Below are 14,900 nucleotides of genomic sequence, written 5' to 3' on the forward strand. Positions count from 1 at the left end.
GAGAGAAATACTCTGGGATGATTACCAACATTGACACTGTTCCATTATTGATCCCAGCCCACAGCCTACTTGTTTATTAGCAAAATTCACCATGGTTAACTCACATTGATGACTTTGGAAAAAAAGAGAAGCATCCTGGGGGAGTGAGATGGAACAGGGATGAGAAGAAGTTGCCTCATTGTGAATAAGGACGCAATGGCATAGTAGGAAAACTGCCATGCTATGTTTAAGCCCTGAAAACTTTCACAAAATATTAATAGGAATTAATCTTCTTTCCTACTATAATTTAAATTCAGTGAACTTTAATCTTAAGTGTGAAGTCTAAACTCTTTCCTAAGTAAGAAGTTTTTTGCATATATTGATTTGCCACACATATATCTAATTTTTTGTTATTAAAGATAGTATTATATTCTTCAAATATAACTAATAATTCCTTGATTAATCAAGAAAAGAATAAGCAACCCTTTCGATTCCCTTCCTTATCTTTTTATCTAGCTCTCATTTCATTATTAATAGGACAGTTCCCAGAATGTGGGCAGAAAAAGGGAAAGGATATTAAACATAATTACAGGAATTTTGACATGAGTAGAAACTGAAGCTATTAAATATTTTAATTTTATGGTAACATATTGATTTTATGTATTCGTTTTCTGTATTTTATTCTATCCCAGCAATTAACTTATAGTTAATTTTGGTATTAAGTATCCCATCATCATATTTAAAAATGCCCTGCATATTATTTACAAACACCTTATGCCAAAGATGGAGCATTTAAGATGTGGATCAGTTGATGAGCTCCATAATCCAGCTCAAACTATATCATTCCTGATACTGCAATCAGTGTTGTCCTCCTGTTAGTGAATCTCAGTCCCATCAGGATGCTTATCACCTGCAGCAACTCAAGAAGAATCATAGGGTAAATGAGATTAAGACAGTGTACTGCACTTGGTCTAGTGGGAATATGTATATTAAATAAGTAATTGTCAAAGTAACAGGATATTTAAAGTGACCTTTTTCCTGGGACTCAAAACTAAGGACAAAGATAAGTTACACATACACACACACAGCTGAAAGTGGACCAGGTAAGTCCTCAGGGCTTAAGAATCATCCAATCTAGTTTTACAAAAGAAAAGATTACTGAGAGCAAAGAAGGCTGAGAAAGACACTGGCAATTTACGCAGGGAGGGGTGAGTACCATGACTTCTCCCTCCAGAAGTAAGCAGGGATTCCATAAGAATGTCTCCTAGATGTTGGGAAACAGGCATCTCCACACCTTGGCTGGGCATCTGCTTAGGCAAAGGGCTGCTGATCGGCCCCCTGTGGAGTGGGGATAGGAGAGAAAAGAACTGGGAAGACAACAGCAAGGCAGATTGCCACACAGAGGAGCAATCTGTTCCCCGCTATTGTGTGCATCAAAGATGCATGACTCTTTCTTGCATGGCATCAAAGAAGGGGTCACACCTGAGCCATGTTGCACATGTGCCATGCCGGGGGCTGGTCTGGCCACCCAGGCCACTTTCACATACAGCAGGAGGCTGGGGGGCGTTCCACAGAGGAGGGAGCTGAAAGAGGGTTCTAAGAGGTCACAAAGAGATGATCTCCCATAAAAACTGCACAGTGGGGACAGAGCCCGCTGAAGAATTCACAGCACTAGAGAAAGCCCACTGTTGTGTGTGTGTGTGTGTGTGTGTGTGTGTGTGTGAAGTCAGGGCTAGCATTAGCCAGTGGAACCAGCATTAGCCCAGAGAGGAACTTCAGCTGGAGCCAGAAATTCAAGAGGCCCCCTCACTGCTCTCCTGGCCCTTTTTTCCCTCCCCAACCCAATGGAGCTAGGGCCAGAGGAGGGGGGAAGAGATGTGAAAGAGGAGGGGCCCCTGCTGAAAACCTCAGGCCCCAGCTGGGGATGAGGGTTGGGTGGAGGAGAGTAGAGAACACGTTTTAAACTGAACTGGTATGGATTTTTAATAACTGAAAAGGATTAGAGACCTAAGAAATCTTCCTGAGATGTAATTAAGGGATGAAACTGATAGAGTTAAGAAAAATTGATTAAGGTGAAAATTAAAATAAATAAACAAAACAAAACCATGTCTTTTTCATCCCTGTACCAAGTTCAGTCTACACAATAAATAAATTGCATAGATTGGCTGGGTGTTGGGCAAGAAGTCAGGGTGATGTGGGAGCATGTAGAAATGGCCAGTGCAAGGGAAAAATTGTAGGGTGAGGAGGAATTAACCAGGCAAAGGTTGGGAACAGGCTGAAGCCAGGAGAAAGGAGTAAATCCAAGGAATCATGGCCACGGCTGATATGGCTGTATTGCTCCATTGATCCATTAGCTCAACCACATTCAACAGATAAGCCAACTGATTGCTCAATTATTTTTTGTTCCTATATTCCTCTGCACTCTACCTTCACCCTTGAAGGAGTCAACCACATTCAGTGCCAATTTTTTAAACAAGCCCGAGTTGGAGGAATTGTATGTAATGATTAAAAGCACAAGCTGCAGAGGCAAAATGCACAAGTTCAAACCCTGACAATGCCACTTAGTAACTGGGTCCCCCAGTTTCCTCATCTGCAAAATGGAATAACAATAGTATCTTCCTTTCAGCATAGTTGGAAAGATTAAATGAGGTAGCTAGTATAATGCCTGTCATTTAGCAAAAGTCCAATAAATGACATTACATGATTAACTGATTAATGTATAGCAAAGCACTCTAAAATGTAAATTACAGATGTCTAAGGCATTATCATGCTTGAGTTTTAACTGTATTTAAAGCCATGAGACAATTCTCTCGTGGACGTAAACTTTCTGAAGAAAAACATTAAGTATTTGTGTGAAGGTGCTGCACAAAACTCATAGAGCAGAGAGAACTCTTGAGAAAAATTCTGATTTGCTTGACAAGAAATTTATTCTCACATGGCTATTTGAAACATTTTCAATATATGAAGCATAATCAAACACATAAATACACATATAATGGCCAATAACCCATAAGCAGGTACAAATAATACACTTTGAAGTATACATAATGAATGTATTTCACAAATGGAACTTCATTTTAACATTCTAATGAAATCAATCCATTCCTAAACTGGTATCAGGGTTACTTGAATCACAACTATGCACATAGTAGGTGCTCAATAAATCTTTGTTGAAGATAATGGCAATGTAATGACTCCTGTATATTCAAGGAGATTTTTTTTTTTCCTCAATAAATGACCTTTCAAACTGGTTTCCAAGTGTGTTTACATCTTACATGAATTCCGTTAGTACAGGGCCACACTGAATCACTGTCATATGTAACCTAAGGACAAAAATCAGAATCACTATTTATTTTTTCCTGAATCTTGTTAAAAATAAAACTGCACCATGAATTTTGAACAAATCTAATGCATAAATACATATTTTGGGTGATTCAATGCCAGCATATCCAATTCAAATGCCATCGTATTATAAAACCAACTGATGGCCATCATTCATGTACACTCTCAATACTTGTGAGTTACTTCACATCCCTTTCCATTTTTCCTTAAATGGAAGAAACTGAAACCTAATAATCAATACTTCCTTCTACCCACCCTAAAGGAAAACCACTCTGAGCCTGCAAGCCAGCATTCACGAAGCTGCCATCATTTTATGAGCTCTGTTGCCTCGTTTAAGCATTCAGTCTTGGTGACCCGGAATTAGTACCTTGATGCCCTCCTCAAACAACTGGAAGTATTTCCTGCAGAAAGCCCGTGATCTGCCTAAGAAGGGATCGTCACCAGATAAGCCATGATGCATATTTCGTCAGTGAAAACAGTTGAATAAAAGCAAACTTCAACCTTCATGAAAAAAAAAAATTAGAAGCTACATATGTTTTGCTTTGTTTTGTTTTGTTTTGTTTTGAGATGGAGTCTCGCTCTCCCCCAGGCTGCAGCGCAATAGCACAATCTCTGCTCACTGCAAGCTACGCCTCCCGGGTTCACGCCATTCTCCTGCCTCAGCCTCCCGAGTAGCTGGGACTACAGGCTCCCACCACCACGCCCGGCTAATTTTTTTGTATTTTTAGTAGAGACGGGGTTTCACTGTGTTAGCCAGGATGGTCTCAATCTCCTGACCTCGTGATCCGCCCGCCTCGGCCTCCCAAAGTGCTGGGATTACAGGCGTGAGCCACCGCACCCAGCCGGAAGCAACATATGTTAAACAGCAGAAGTGTACACTTGTCATCTATCTACTGCACACTTATAAGATCTTGCCATTTTTGACACATGGAAGTATGCCATTTTATAGAAATAAAATGGCCCCAGTCTAGAAAAAAAAGTGGAGAAGGGGAATTAGAATAAGAACTTCAAAGTGACATGCAGTTTGGTCTGCACGATTGCAGATGATGAAAGAGAGAGAGAAAATATATAGAAACGTTTTTATTTTTTATTTATATAGAGTTGGTGGTACAAGTGTAGCTGTTACATGGATATATTGCATAGTGGTGAATTCTAGGCTTCTAGTATACCCATCGCCTGAATAGTGTACATTGTACCCAGAAGGTAATATTTTGTCCCTCACCCCCTTCTGACCCTCACACTTTTTGGAGTCTCCAGTGTCTATTTTTCCACTTTATGTGTTCATACCCACCGTAGAAACATACTGAGATGGGATTAACAGATGGGCCACAAGGCTAAAAGGTAGGTCGAAAAGCTTGATTATAGTACAAGCCAACTCAAAAGTACTGATTGAGTTCTTAGGTCATCAGAATGTGCCAGATAATGACACTGCTCATTTCCTAAGGGTTTACTCTGCTGCAGGCACTGGGTCAAGCACCACACCTCAGCTCTTGGTGTAAATTATCCCACTGAATCTTCGGAACCTTTTCATCAGCACAGAGGCTCAAAGCAGTTCAGAGGGAAGAGGGACGTTTAGAGGCATAAGCTGACACACCCCTGCTAAATGGGGTCCAGGGGACAAGCTCCAGACTACTTCCCCCAAGAAAGGTATCAAGGCTTCATGATTTGTGGGATTGGGATTGAGGCAGAATCAGTGTTTTGTACCCATGAAATATTGGGACAATTTTTCTGCATATTCTTTGATTGACAAGATGCCTAATTTCAAAAACACTACCATGAATTTAGAAAATACTTTAATGAAATCTTATTTTCTTAATGTATATTTGAGACTGGTAATAGACATATGATGTCATACATGTAGTGACTCAGGTGACAGACAATGCCTGATACATGCAGAGTGCCCATCTAGCCAAGCAATAGGGCCCAAGGGTGCTGGTGGATAACAGAGTGGAGACAGAAGTCCCAGACTCCACGTTCTGGCTGGGTATTCTTGATCACTCTGAGCCTCAGCTTTCTTCTTCTGGAAAATGAGGGTGGTAATACCTCATAAGTTACTTCAAAGATGAAGTAAGATGGTATGTATTAGGTTGATCATGGAAAATTGCTTACATAAACAACCATTTTTTACCTATAAGAATGGCAGTTTCTATGGTTCAACCTATTACACATACCATACTCCACACAGTCTGACACATTGGAAGGATTCATTAAATCCTAGTGGGGTGGAATGATGAGGAGTTACAGGTTCATGGACCCTTAGCAATAACCCCTTCCCACTCCTCTGCCCACCCAAGAGTCTATGGCCATCAGTAGAGAACAGGAAGCTGAAGAATCCACTAGAAAAGACTTTATGCAGTCAGGCACCTTGGCTCACACCTGTAATCCCAGCACTTTGGGAGGCCGAGGCGGGCAGATCATGAGGTCAGGATATCGAGACCATCCTGGTTAACATGGTGAAACCCTGTCTCTACTAAAAATAGAAAAAATTAGCCGGGTGTGGTGGTGGGCCCTGTAGTCCCAGCTACTCGGGAGGCTGAGGCAGGAGAATGGTGTGAACCCAGGAGGCAGAGCTTGCAGTGAGCCAAGATAGCACCACTGCACTCCAGCCTCGGTGACAGAGCAAGACTCCATCTCAAAAAAAAAAAAAAAAAAAAAGACTTTATGCAATTGGTTTTGCTACCACAGATGACACTGTTGGTGAGGTAGAAAGTTGAAGTGGTTAATAAGGGCTCAGTGTTGATTGAATGTATTGCATGGGTCACCTCTGCCTTGTGGCTGTGCAGGTAGGGGTTGGCACCATCAACTAAGCACATTTCCATTGCACTTGAAACTCAGGTGGGCGAGAGGAGGACTGAAGCGGGGCAAGGGTGGTAATACCTCTATATGGCCTCACATGGAAAAAGCCAGCCAAGGATGGGTGTAGAAGTTCAAGATTTCACAGCCTGAAGAGCTCATGCAGGACACATTCTTGGGATGCTTTTGTTGTAATCAAATCTGTCCTGTCTTTCCTCCTTCATAGCAAAAACTGTCCATTGGTGGATCACTATCGAATTCTATTCCAGATGGTAACTTAGTGAAGGGAGAGGAAGAAGGAGGGCATCATGCAGGAGGGCAGGTAGCCGGGTTCTAGGCTATTGATTGACATAGCTCCTGCTATTTTATTCTAAGGTTGGAAGGTTGTTTTGTCCCACGTTTTGAATATTATCAGAAGTACAAATTCAGGATTTGTATCAGTCAGGCACCACCTGCCAGGACTCAGTACAGCTTATTCACTGACAAATACACAAATCCCTTGATTTCTTCCTTTCTCTGCCATATAGAAAATGCATTTGTCAACATAAAAAATGCTGGGAAGCAAATCTTCATGAATAGAAGACTTTTGCATTAGACTAAGTTTTATTTATGTTTAATAGTCATCAAGGTCTTACAGTATATTCTTAATAAGCTTCATAATTTTCTGATATTTCAAAAACCCACAAAGTGACATTTACATAATAATCCTAAAACTTGCAGAAAATTATAGTTGCTAGTATAAAATCATTTAAATATCATAACCTTATAATTTACCTTATTGTTAGTTCAGTGCAGTAATAATTAAGAGATTCATTCTACATATACAGTACTTTTTTGAGAGTCTGATATAAAAATGAATATCTAATTCATGTCATTAAACAGCTTATAGTTTAGTTATTTTCAAACAATGATACGTGAGAAAATATAGAGTCCATGGCCCTACCCACCAAAAGTTCTGATTTAGCCTACCTGGGAGGTGGGTGCAGAAATCAGCATTGACAAGGAGGGTGCAGGGTTCATAACACTCTTGGAGAAGCGCTGATTTATGAGCTAGAGAGAGTTGACTGAAAAGCCTTGGGTTATATGGACACATCACTGTTAGTGCTTTGAGCTTTTCTCTGAGTTCTCTTACATCATGCAAAGTAACACTAGGTCACAGACACTAACAGCAAAAACATTTCTCTAAGAAGCTCCTACTTGATTACGGAATGAATGCCATATTAGGACTTACTCATAGCAAAGCTCCAGTTCAGCAATTCTATGTAACATAGATAGATATATTTTAAGTCCATTTAATTTAAGCCCATTTCATTTCATACTCTCCTTTGGTGGACACCAACAAGAGCCACAAACCAATGCCCGCACAGACCTTCACATTCCGGAAGACCAATGTGAATTCTCTGTCTGACATTCTCTTTCCTAGCTCTCTAACCCTATTCCTTTAGCATCTCCTTCTAAGGTTTTGATAAAGTTTGGCTCTGTGTCCCCACCCAAATCTCACCTTGAATTGTAATAATCCCCAAATGTCATGGGAAAAACCTGGTGGCAGGTGATTGAATCATGGAGGCAGGTTTTTCCCATGCTGTTCTTGTGATAGTGAATAAGTCTCATGAGATCTGATGGTTTTATAAAGGGAGTTCCCATGTACTGTGCTCTTGCTTGCCACCATGTAAGACATCCCTTTGCCCTTCCTTTATCTTCTGCCATGATTATGAGGCCTTCCCAGCCATGTGGAGCTGTGACTCCATTAAACCTCTTTTTTTTTTTTATAAATTATCCAGTCTCGGGTATGTCTTTATTACAGCATGAGAACGGACTAATACTGGTTTATTTCCCAAGCCACTGATTTCCCACGTGATTTCCCAGATCATTTCCACTGCTCCTCCCTGGATCCAGACCACATTCTCTAAATCTTAAGATAACTGACAACCAGAGCTACCATTAGCCCATACAGCAACTTTATGTGAATTAGAAAATGGTGCCCCTTCCGAAGACACTTTACTTCTTGTCATAAATTCTGATTTTGTCAGGACAGGTAACTGCTCTCTGCCAGAAGTTTGTCCTAATAAGTATACAAATATTAAATGCCTCTAGTTTGCCATGCTCTGCCTGCACACCACATAGGGTGGCCCTGGAAATGCCTCCAGTTTTCCATGCTCTACCTGCACACCACATAGGGTGGCCCTGGAAGGTGAGCTTTGGGGACATTTCCATTGTTTGTTGAAAATTTTCCACTCTAGGTTCAAACACTGATTATTTCTCCCTATCAATGAAAGGGAGGTAGAATAGATCTTTGGATGGTGATATGACTTACATCTTCAAGCAGAATTCTATTTTTTCCCTCACTTGCTGCCTTGTGGGTGGAGTGTTTGGAATAAGTTGGATTACTGGGAAATTAGTCTTTTTGTAGGCATCCTATTTATGGGGGAAAAAGGATAGTGTCAGTTCAAGTTCTCACCAGTTAACTGGAGAAAAACATAGGGTGGGTAAAATCTGCATATACACAATGGCAAAGTAATATTTTGTCAAGAAGTAAACTACGGTACACAGGGATGAGTAATAACATCTATAGATGTGCCTTAATCTACAAAATGAAGTGGAGAATTAACGCAATCAAGCTTTCTTTCTTTTCTCCCTCCCGTTCTCTCCCACTCTCCTCACTTTCAAAGAAAAGTACCATATGAATAATTGAGGCAAGAGGAGTTTTTTCCCTTGAATAATTCAGGAAATTGCCTCAATTTTCCTCTTCACTTTTCACTACATTTACTTGTGTAGACTCAGACCACATCTACATAATGAGACTCTATTGCTACAGTACAATCAACAAGGTATTTTTTCTTTTGCCTTAGTTTTTCAATTGATTATGTGACACTTAACTGTATCAACCATACATTGATCTGATTTCTTAAGAGAAAAAAAAAAAAGGATTAGCCTGGCCATCGTGGCCTTGCCTGCCCCACCCACCTTAGCGCTAGGTGCCTGCACCAGGTGGTTGGTGATTTCAAAGCAATAAGGAGTATTCTTTCTAGTAGTATATGTTATGATGTTATTTACAAGGTTGACCTGTTCATTTGTAAATAAGTAGGATCTCAATTTTAATTCTGGGAAACTAGAAAGCAGATGATGTAAGAATATCTGCAAGTTTCTTTTGAAGCCAACAGAAAGTTGATTGTCAAAAGAACCATTGTAGATTCTGTAACAGAAATTTGGTTTTGAATTCAGAAATGGCTTCGGGTCACCACCAGACACGTCTCTCAATTTAGTGAGCCTGGCTTTTATCAGTAATTTTTCTGAAGCAGATCTAACAAACTTACAGAATCCTGTTTATTTAGATATTTTTTCGTTATTTCAAGTGTTTCAACATGTTTGATACATTTATAAATATTTTAATGTTTTTTCACTCTTGTTGCTATACAGTTCATAGGAACTTTCCCATTTTATTGTTTCTGAGTAATCCTTTCTCACTAATGAAGTGCTCACAAGACATAAACCCAAACCTTGCTTGATCCACAGGTTTCCTCTGGACAACACATCCATAGTTGTTGGCTCCAAAGGCAGCATTTCCTGCAGAAAATCAAGTACATTTCTCCCAGATGCAGAGTGTGGCTTCATGTCCCATCCCTGGCTTTATTAAACGTGGCATGAACCCTGGATGAAAATCAAGCCTGGCCTAGCAGGGGGCTGAGTCATTAAATATCGCCACTGTTAACATCCACATGGCATTTGTGTGTTTACTCTGAGACAATCCATTCTCTGTCCTTGGGTTCCAATTGAACCCTTTGCCTTCCTCTCATTGTCTATTGCTCCCTCCAGCTCTGTTTTTCCCTTAACTCAATTTCCTTTTTTCTTTTTTGTCTTTCCTTTCTCCACCTTTCTTTTTTTGTTATAAACACATTTTTTCTCTTTCAGTCTTTACCTTTTTGTATCCTCAATATACCCTTTTTCCTTTAATTTTCTTGTTGTAAAAACATTTTTTGCCCTTGGCCCAACCCCAGTACACACAGGAATGCTCTCCAGCCTCTTGGTCTCCTATTGGAAAAGTTTATCTAGCCAGGAATGCTCCTCCTTCAACCCAAACTCATCTCTCCCTGCCAACTGAGGAAGCCCTTTCTCACCTTCTAGGCTCTCAACTCAGCTCTCAGAAGGCAGCAGCCCCACACACTCCCAGTCTTCCTACATGTCATGTGGATTGTTAAGGACATGGACTTGAGAGTGAGATAGACCTGCACTGGAGCCCCAGCTTTGTGATCATCAGCAAGTTACATAAACCCCCAGGCCCTCAGTTTCCTCCTCTATAAAATAGGGCAATCCCAATTATTGCTGCTGTGAAGATTAAATGAAGCAATGAATGAGAGCACTTAGCATGATCCTGACCTGCAAGCTAAGGCTGGGTGAACACTTCAACAGGCCAGGCAGTGGCCTAAGCTCAGCGCTGGAGTCACGTCATCTCGGAGCAATGCTGTGGGTTACGTATTCCTTATCCACATCCTCTCAAGAAGATTGACAAAAACCAAAGTAAGTGTTCTAGTGAAGATCTCCATGACAATTACGACCATAATCGCTGGCCCCTGGTGAGCAATGGCTCTGGACCAAGCCCACTTGTAATCGAGGAGAAGTGAGCCTCATGGTTACTAATCTGCATCCCAGGGCAGTGTCTGTCTCAGCTACTTGGCAGACTCCTCTACCTGCTTCAACCCTTGGAAACTAGATTTGGGTGCAATGAGGAGAGGCACAGCAGCCTCCTCATGTGCTGACAGAAATGTGGCACCAGGCTGGGTGCAGTGGCTCACGCCTGTAATGCCAACACTTTGGGAGGCTAAGGCGGGTGGATCACTTGAAGTCAGGAGTTTGAGACCAGCCTGGCCAACATGGTGAAACCCTGTCTCTACTGAAAATACAAAAATTAGCCAAGTGTGGTGGCAGGCGCTCATAATCCCAGCTACTCAGAAGGCTGAGGCAGGAGAATTGCTTGAATCCGGGAGGTGGAGGTTGCAGTGAGCCAAGATCATGCCATTGCACTCCACTCTGGGTGACAGAGTGAGACTCTGCCAAAAAAAAAAGAAGAAGAAGAAGAAGAAGAAGAAGAAAGAAAGAGAATGAAAGAAAGAAAGAAAGAAAGAAAGGAAGGAAAGAAGAAAGAAAAGAAAGAAAGAAAGAAAGAGAAAGAAAGAAAGAAACAAATTATAATATTAAAAAAAAAAAAGAAATGTGGCACCACACTAGGAGCAGCAGGGGAAGTCACCAAAAGTCTCAAAACTTGCAGAGCAAAGAAAATGCAAGTGTAATTGAGGCTTAACCAGGCGCTGCTGCTTGCCTGGACTTCCCTGTCACTGTACCCACCTTCCATGGGGGCCACCTCTGGTAGACCCCCAAGGACTTAGCAGGACATAGTTTGCAGACTTCAGCTACAGGCAAATGCAGACATCTTCAACATCATTCACACAAAGATGTCTTTGGAAGTTTAACCTCTGGTCCACTACAGCCTATCCTAAATGGGTAATCAGACCTGCAGGTATTAATTAAACTTATGGTTCTATTTATTGTAGGACTCTGGGGACTGAGCAGACAGCAAATAGCAATAAGTACTTCTGAATGTTCTCTTTGGCTTAATTACTGTACCACAGTTAGTCCATCAAATTGATGTACAATCAACAAGGCTGTATTTACTCTATACTGCTCATTTAGTGTGAGAATACTCGGGAGCTGCCAACAACTTTCTCTGATCTCGTCTGAGTCCACTGGAGAATCAAAGCAGGACCAGCCTGTGGAGGCTTTAATCTAGCCTATCACAGATTAGTTTGGCAGGGAGTGCCTCTTATCCCAGCCAGCATCTTTCTTTTTAGGCATAACCTTGACTGGCGCTGGATGTTCCTCTGTTCTGACCCCATCATCTGATGCAGCCCCAGCAGAACAAAGAGAAGAGCAGGTTTTCCCAGCATCCTCTGGTTTCCAGGGCTTCATATACCACTAACAGGGAACATTAAAAGTATAGATTCCTGAAACCCAAAGGGACCTTAGAGGTTATCTAATTCAATGGCCTCATTTTATACAAGATGAAACTGAGACTAGAGAAACAAAATGGCTCAACTAAGGTCACACGATGTCTGAGTAAGGGAATTTGAAGTTGCGATAGAGACCCACTCAAGCTAACGGAGTTTAGTAAAGGAAGATTTATTATAAGAGTACAGGGGACTCTAAAAGGATTCAGTGGGACCTTGCAAGAAGTGGAATGCCACCAACCTCTCCCCTCTGCTTCCTCCTGAGTGTCTCCCAAGCTCCTAATTCTTGTCCCTTGTAACTTCAGATTGCATGTGGCTCTGAGTTGCCGTGGTACCAAAATCTGATCCCATCTTCCAGCTTCAATGCCTAACACACAGGTCTCATGTCTCTTTAAATTTTGCAAATTGTTTGATTGGCTCATCTTGGGACTGAAGTTCAGGCATGATGATGCAATTAATTGCAGCCAAGAGCATGTACCACCTAGGCTCCCTCTTCACCATGGACTGGGGGTGGGGGAGTTCCAACAAAACAATAAGGTATAAACAGACACCCAAAATAGTAGTAGAGCCCACACCAATATCCAGATTTTCCAACTCTGCATCCAGGACCCTTCCTACCATATTATGCCAGCTCTAAATTGCGGGCCAAAGATTACCCTTCACTTGAAGAAAAACAGAGTTTGCGGCTAGGATTACTTAGGAAATGGTGGTTCTGTAACGGTGGCCTTATAGTGGCTGCCTGTAAAACATCAAGAAACCATTGCAGCAGTTACCTTATATTTTGATTCCCCATCCATAATACAATTAGAAAGAGAGAAACAGAGAGACAGAAAGAGAGAACATCAAGAAAAAATAAGAATAATCAAAACACAAACGCCGGGCTTCCTTCTCCATAATCCCATGAAAACCATGTCTCAGTGGCCTTAGCAGAGCCCTCACCTGGGTGAATAATTGAAGAGATGAGAAAAATGCCTTCACATCACCTTTCTCTCCTAGAAGAATCCAATCATGATTTTCACATTTGATCCTCTAGTATCCAAACTACTTCAATTTGCTGTTATTGTTAAGGAAGGAACAAACTGTGCCATTTTAAATTCAGGTTTCAGTTCTCTTTCTATTTCCTCCCTCCCATCGGACTAGATTTCCTTCTACTTAGTGAATGAAGCCAGGTATAACACATTCATTCATATTTCTCTCTTGACCTAACTCTTCCTGGACTTCCTCTTTCCAGAAGGCAGTCTTATCTTACAGGTAAAATAAGAGACAACTTAAATGAACCCATGCAGATAGTAAAAGATATATATATATATATATATATATATATATATATATATATATATACACACATATATGTATAGAGAGAGAGAGAGAGCACTTGGGTTGCTATCTTCAAAAGCAAAGTCATGTCAATGGGAAAGGTACTGAGCCGGTGGTTAGGAGAACTGAGCTGTAGTCCTGGGTGTAGGGCAAACTAGTTGTGGGAAAAAGACAGTGTTGCTTTTGGAGCTGAGTGTGGTATTGTGCAGTGTGCAATCAGTGATCTCTCTTTTAAGACATGCCCGGCTACACCATCAGGAGCCCTGGTCACTCTAGAAGGTCCTGTTCACTCCCCAGGCCACACCAACAGGAATGACCACTACATGGCCAAGGGAGCCTGAACCAGAAAGCGGAAACTCTTGTTCAGCTCCCAGCTCTGGGATCCACTACCTTCCACAGGCCATTTACCTTCTCACCATTTTCCTCACTGAAAAACAGGGAATTTGGAAAAGAACAGTAGATCTTAGCCTTTCCAGATTTTAGGCTCCTTTGAAAAATGTGATGCACGCTATGAGTCCTCTCCCCAGAGAAACACACACACACCTTAAGGGCTATGCATGATTTCAGGAGGTTCATTTAACCACCTAAAGGCTGTCTTTGAACTTGGCTTGTTTATTCATTTGTTTCTTTGTTTGTTACTCTGTTGCCCAGGCTGGAATGCAGTGGTGCAATCACAGTTCACTGCAGCCTCAACTCCTGGGCTCAAGCCATCCCCCTTCCTCAGCCTCCCAAGTAGCTAGGACTATGGGCACATGTCACCACACCCAGCTAATTTTCTTTATTGATTTTTTTAAGGACAGGGTCTTGCTATGTTGTCCAGGCTTGTCTCGAACTCCTAGACCCAAGCAATCCTCTCATCTCGGCCTCCCAACATGCTGGGTTAACAGGCATGAGCCACCACACATAGCCTTGAACTTGGTACTGACTCATAAACCCCAAGTTAATTTCCATTGAACTAGACAATCTTTAAGGCATGTCCAGCTCTGGGAGTCTGTGAATACCAATTATCCCCAAGTCTACCTACAGCATAAAAGAATTTCAGCACTTTGTGCAACGTGAGAGATCATCAACTCTATTCTCTCCTTTTACAGATGAAGAAACTGAGGGCCAGAGAGCCTGAACTGGTTGTCTATGATCATAGACAGAGCCTACAGAGCTGGGACTAGAGCCTCCGTCGTTCGGTGTAGGTTGCATGGCACTCTGAGGTGGGTGCTGCAAAGCACTGGCAATGCCTGACTACTGGAGGCTCATGAAGATACGGCTCCTCATCTGGCAGCTCTCTACTTGCCAGGCCCTTGTGGCTGTGATCTCCTGACTTAAGAGAGCTGATCAGACATTGTCCTGGAGTTCCCTGCATTGCAGTAAGAGACTGGATGCCACCTTGAGACATTTTGGTTGTAATACCACCTAGCACTGGGCGTCAACGAGCAGCCAAACATGGTTTCATTTCAAAAGGCAGATGGAAGCAGT

The 14,900-nt window shown here is 41.7% G+C and overlaps 1 long non-coding RNA gene across 2 annotated transcripts; it reads right to left on the minus strand.

The window, feature by feature from the left end:
- Nucleotides 1–593: 593 nt before the first annotated feature.
- Nucleotides 594–12,392, minus strand: LOC134739665 (uncharacterized). 2 transcript variants are annotated; one of them, XR_010126535.1, is made up of 6 exons: nt 12,355–12,392; nt 9,612–9,678; nt 8,429–8,529; nt 7,084–7,187; nt 6,199–6,390; nt 594–898 (listed from the first exon to the last, which is right to left on the minus strand). It is a non-coding gene; the product is annotated as an uncharacterized LOC134739665 (long non-coding RNA). The 2 variants fall into 2 exon arrangements; XR_010126536.1 differs by lacking the exon at nt 594–898 and adding an exon at nt 5,098–5,375.
- Nucleotides 12,393–14,900: the final 2,508 nt, after the last annotated feature.

Source organism: Pongo pygmaeus, chromosome 5 (genome assembly GCF_028885625.2).
Source record: "Pongo pygmaeus isolate AG05252 chromosome 5, NHGRI_mPonPyg2-v2.0_pri, whole genome shotgun sequence".
NCBI classification, from domain to species: Eukaryota; Metazoa; Chordata; class Mammalia; order Primates; family Hominidae; genus Pongo; species Pongo pygmaeus.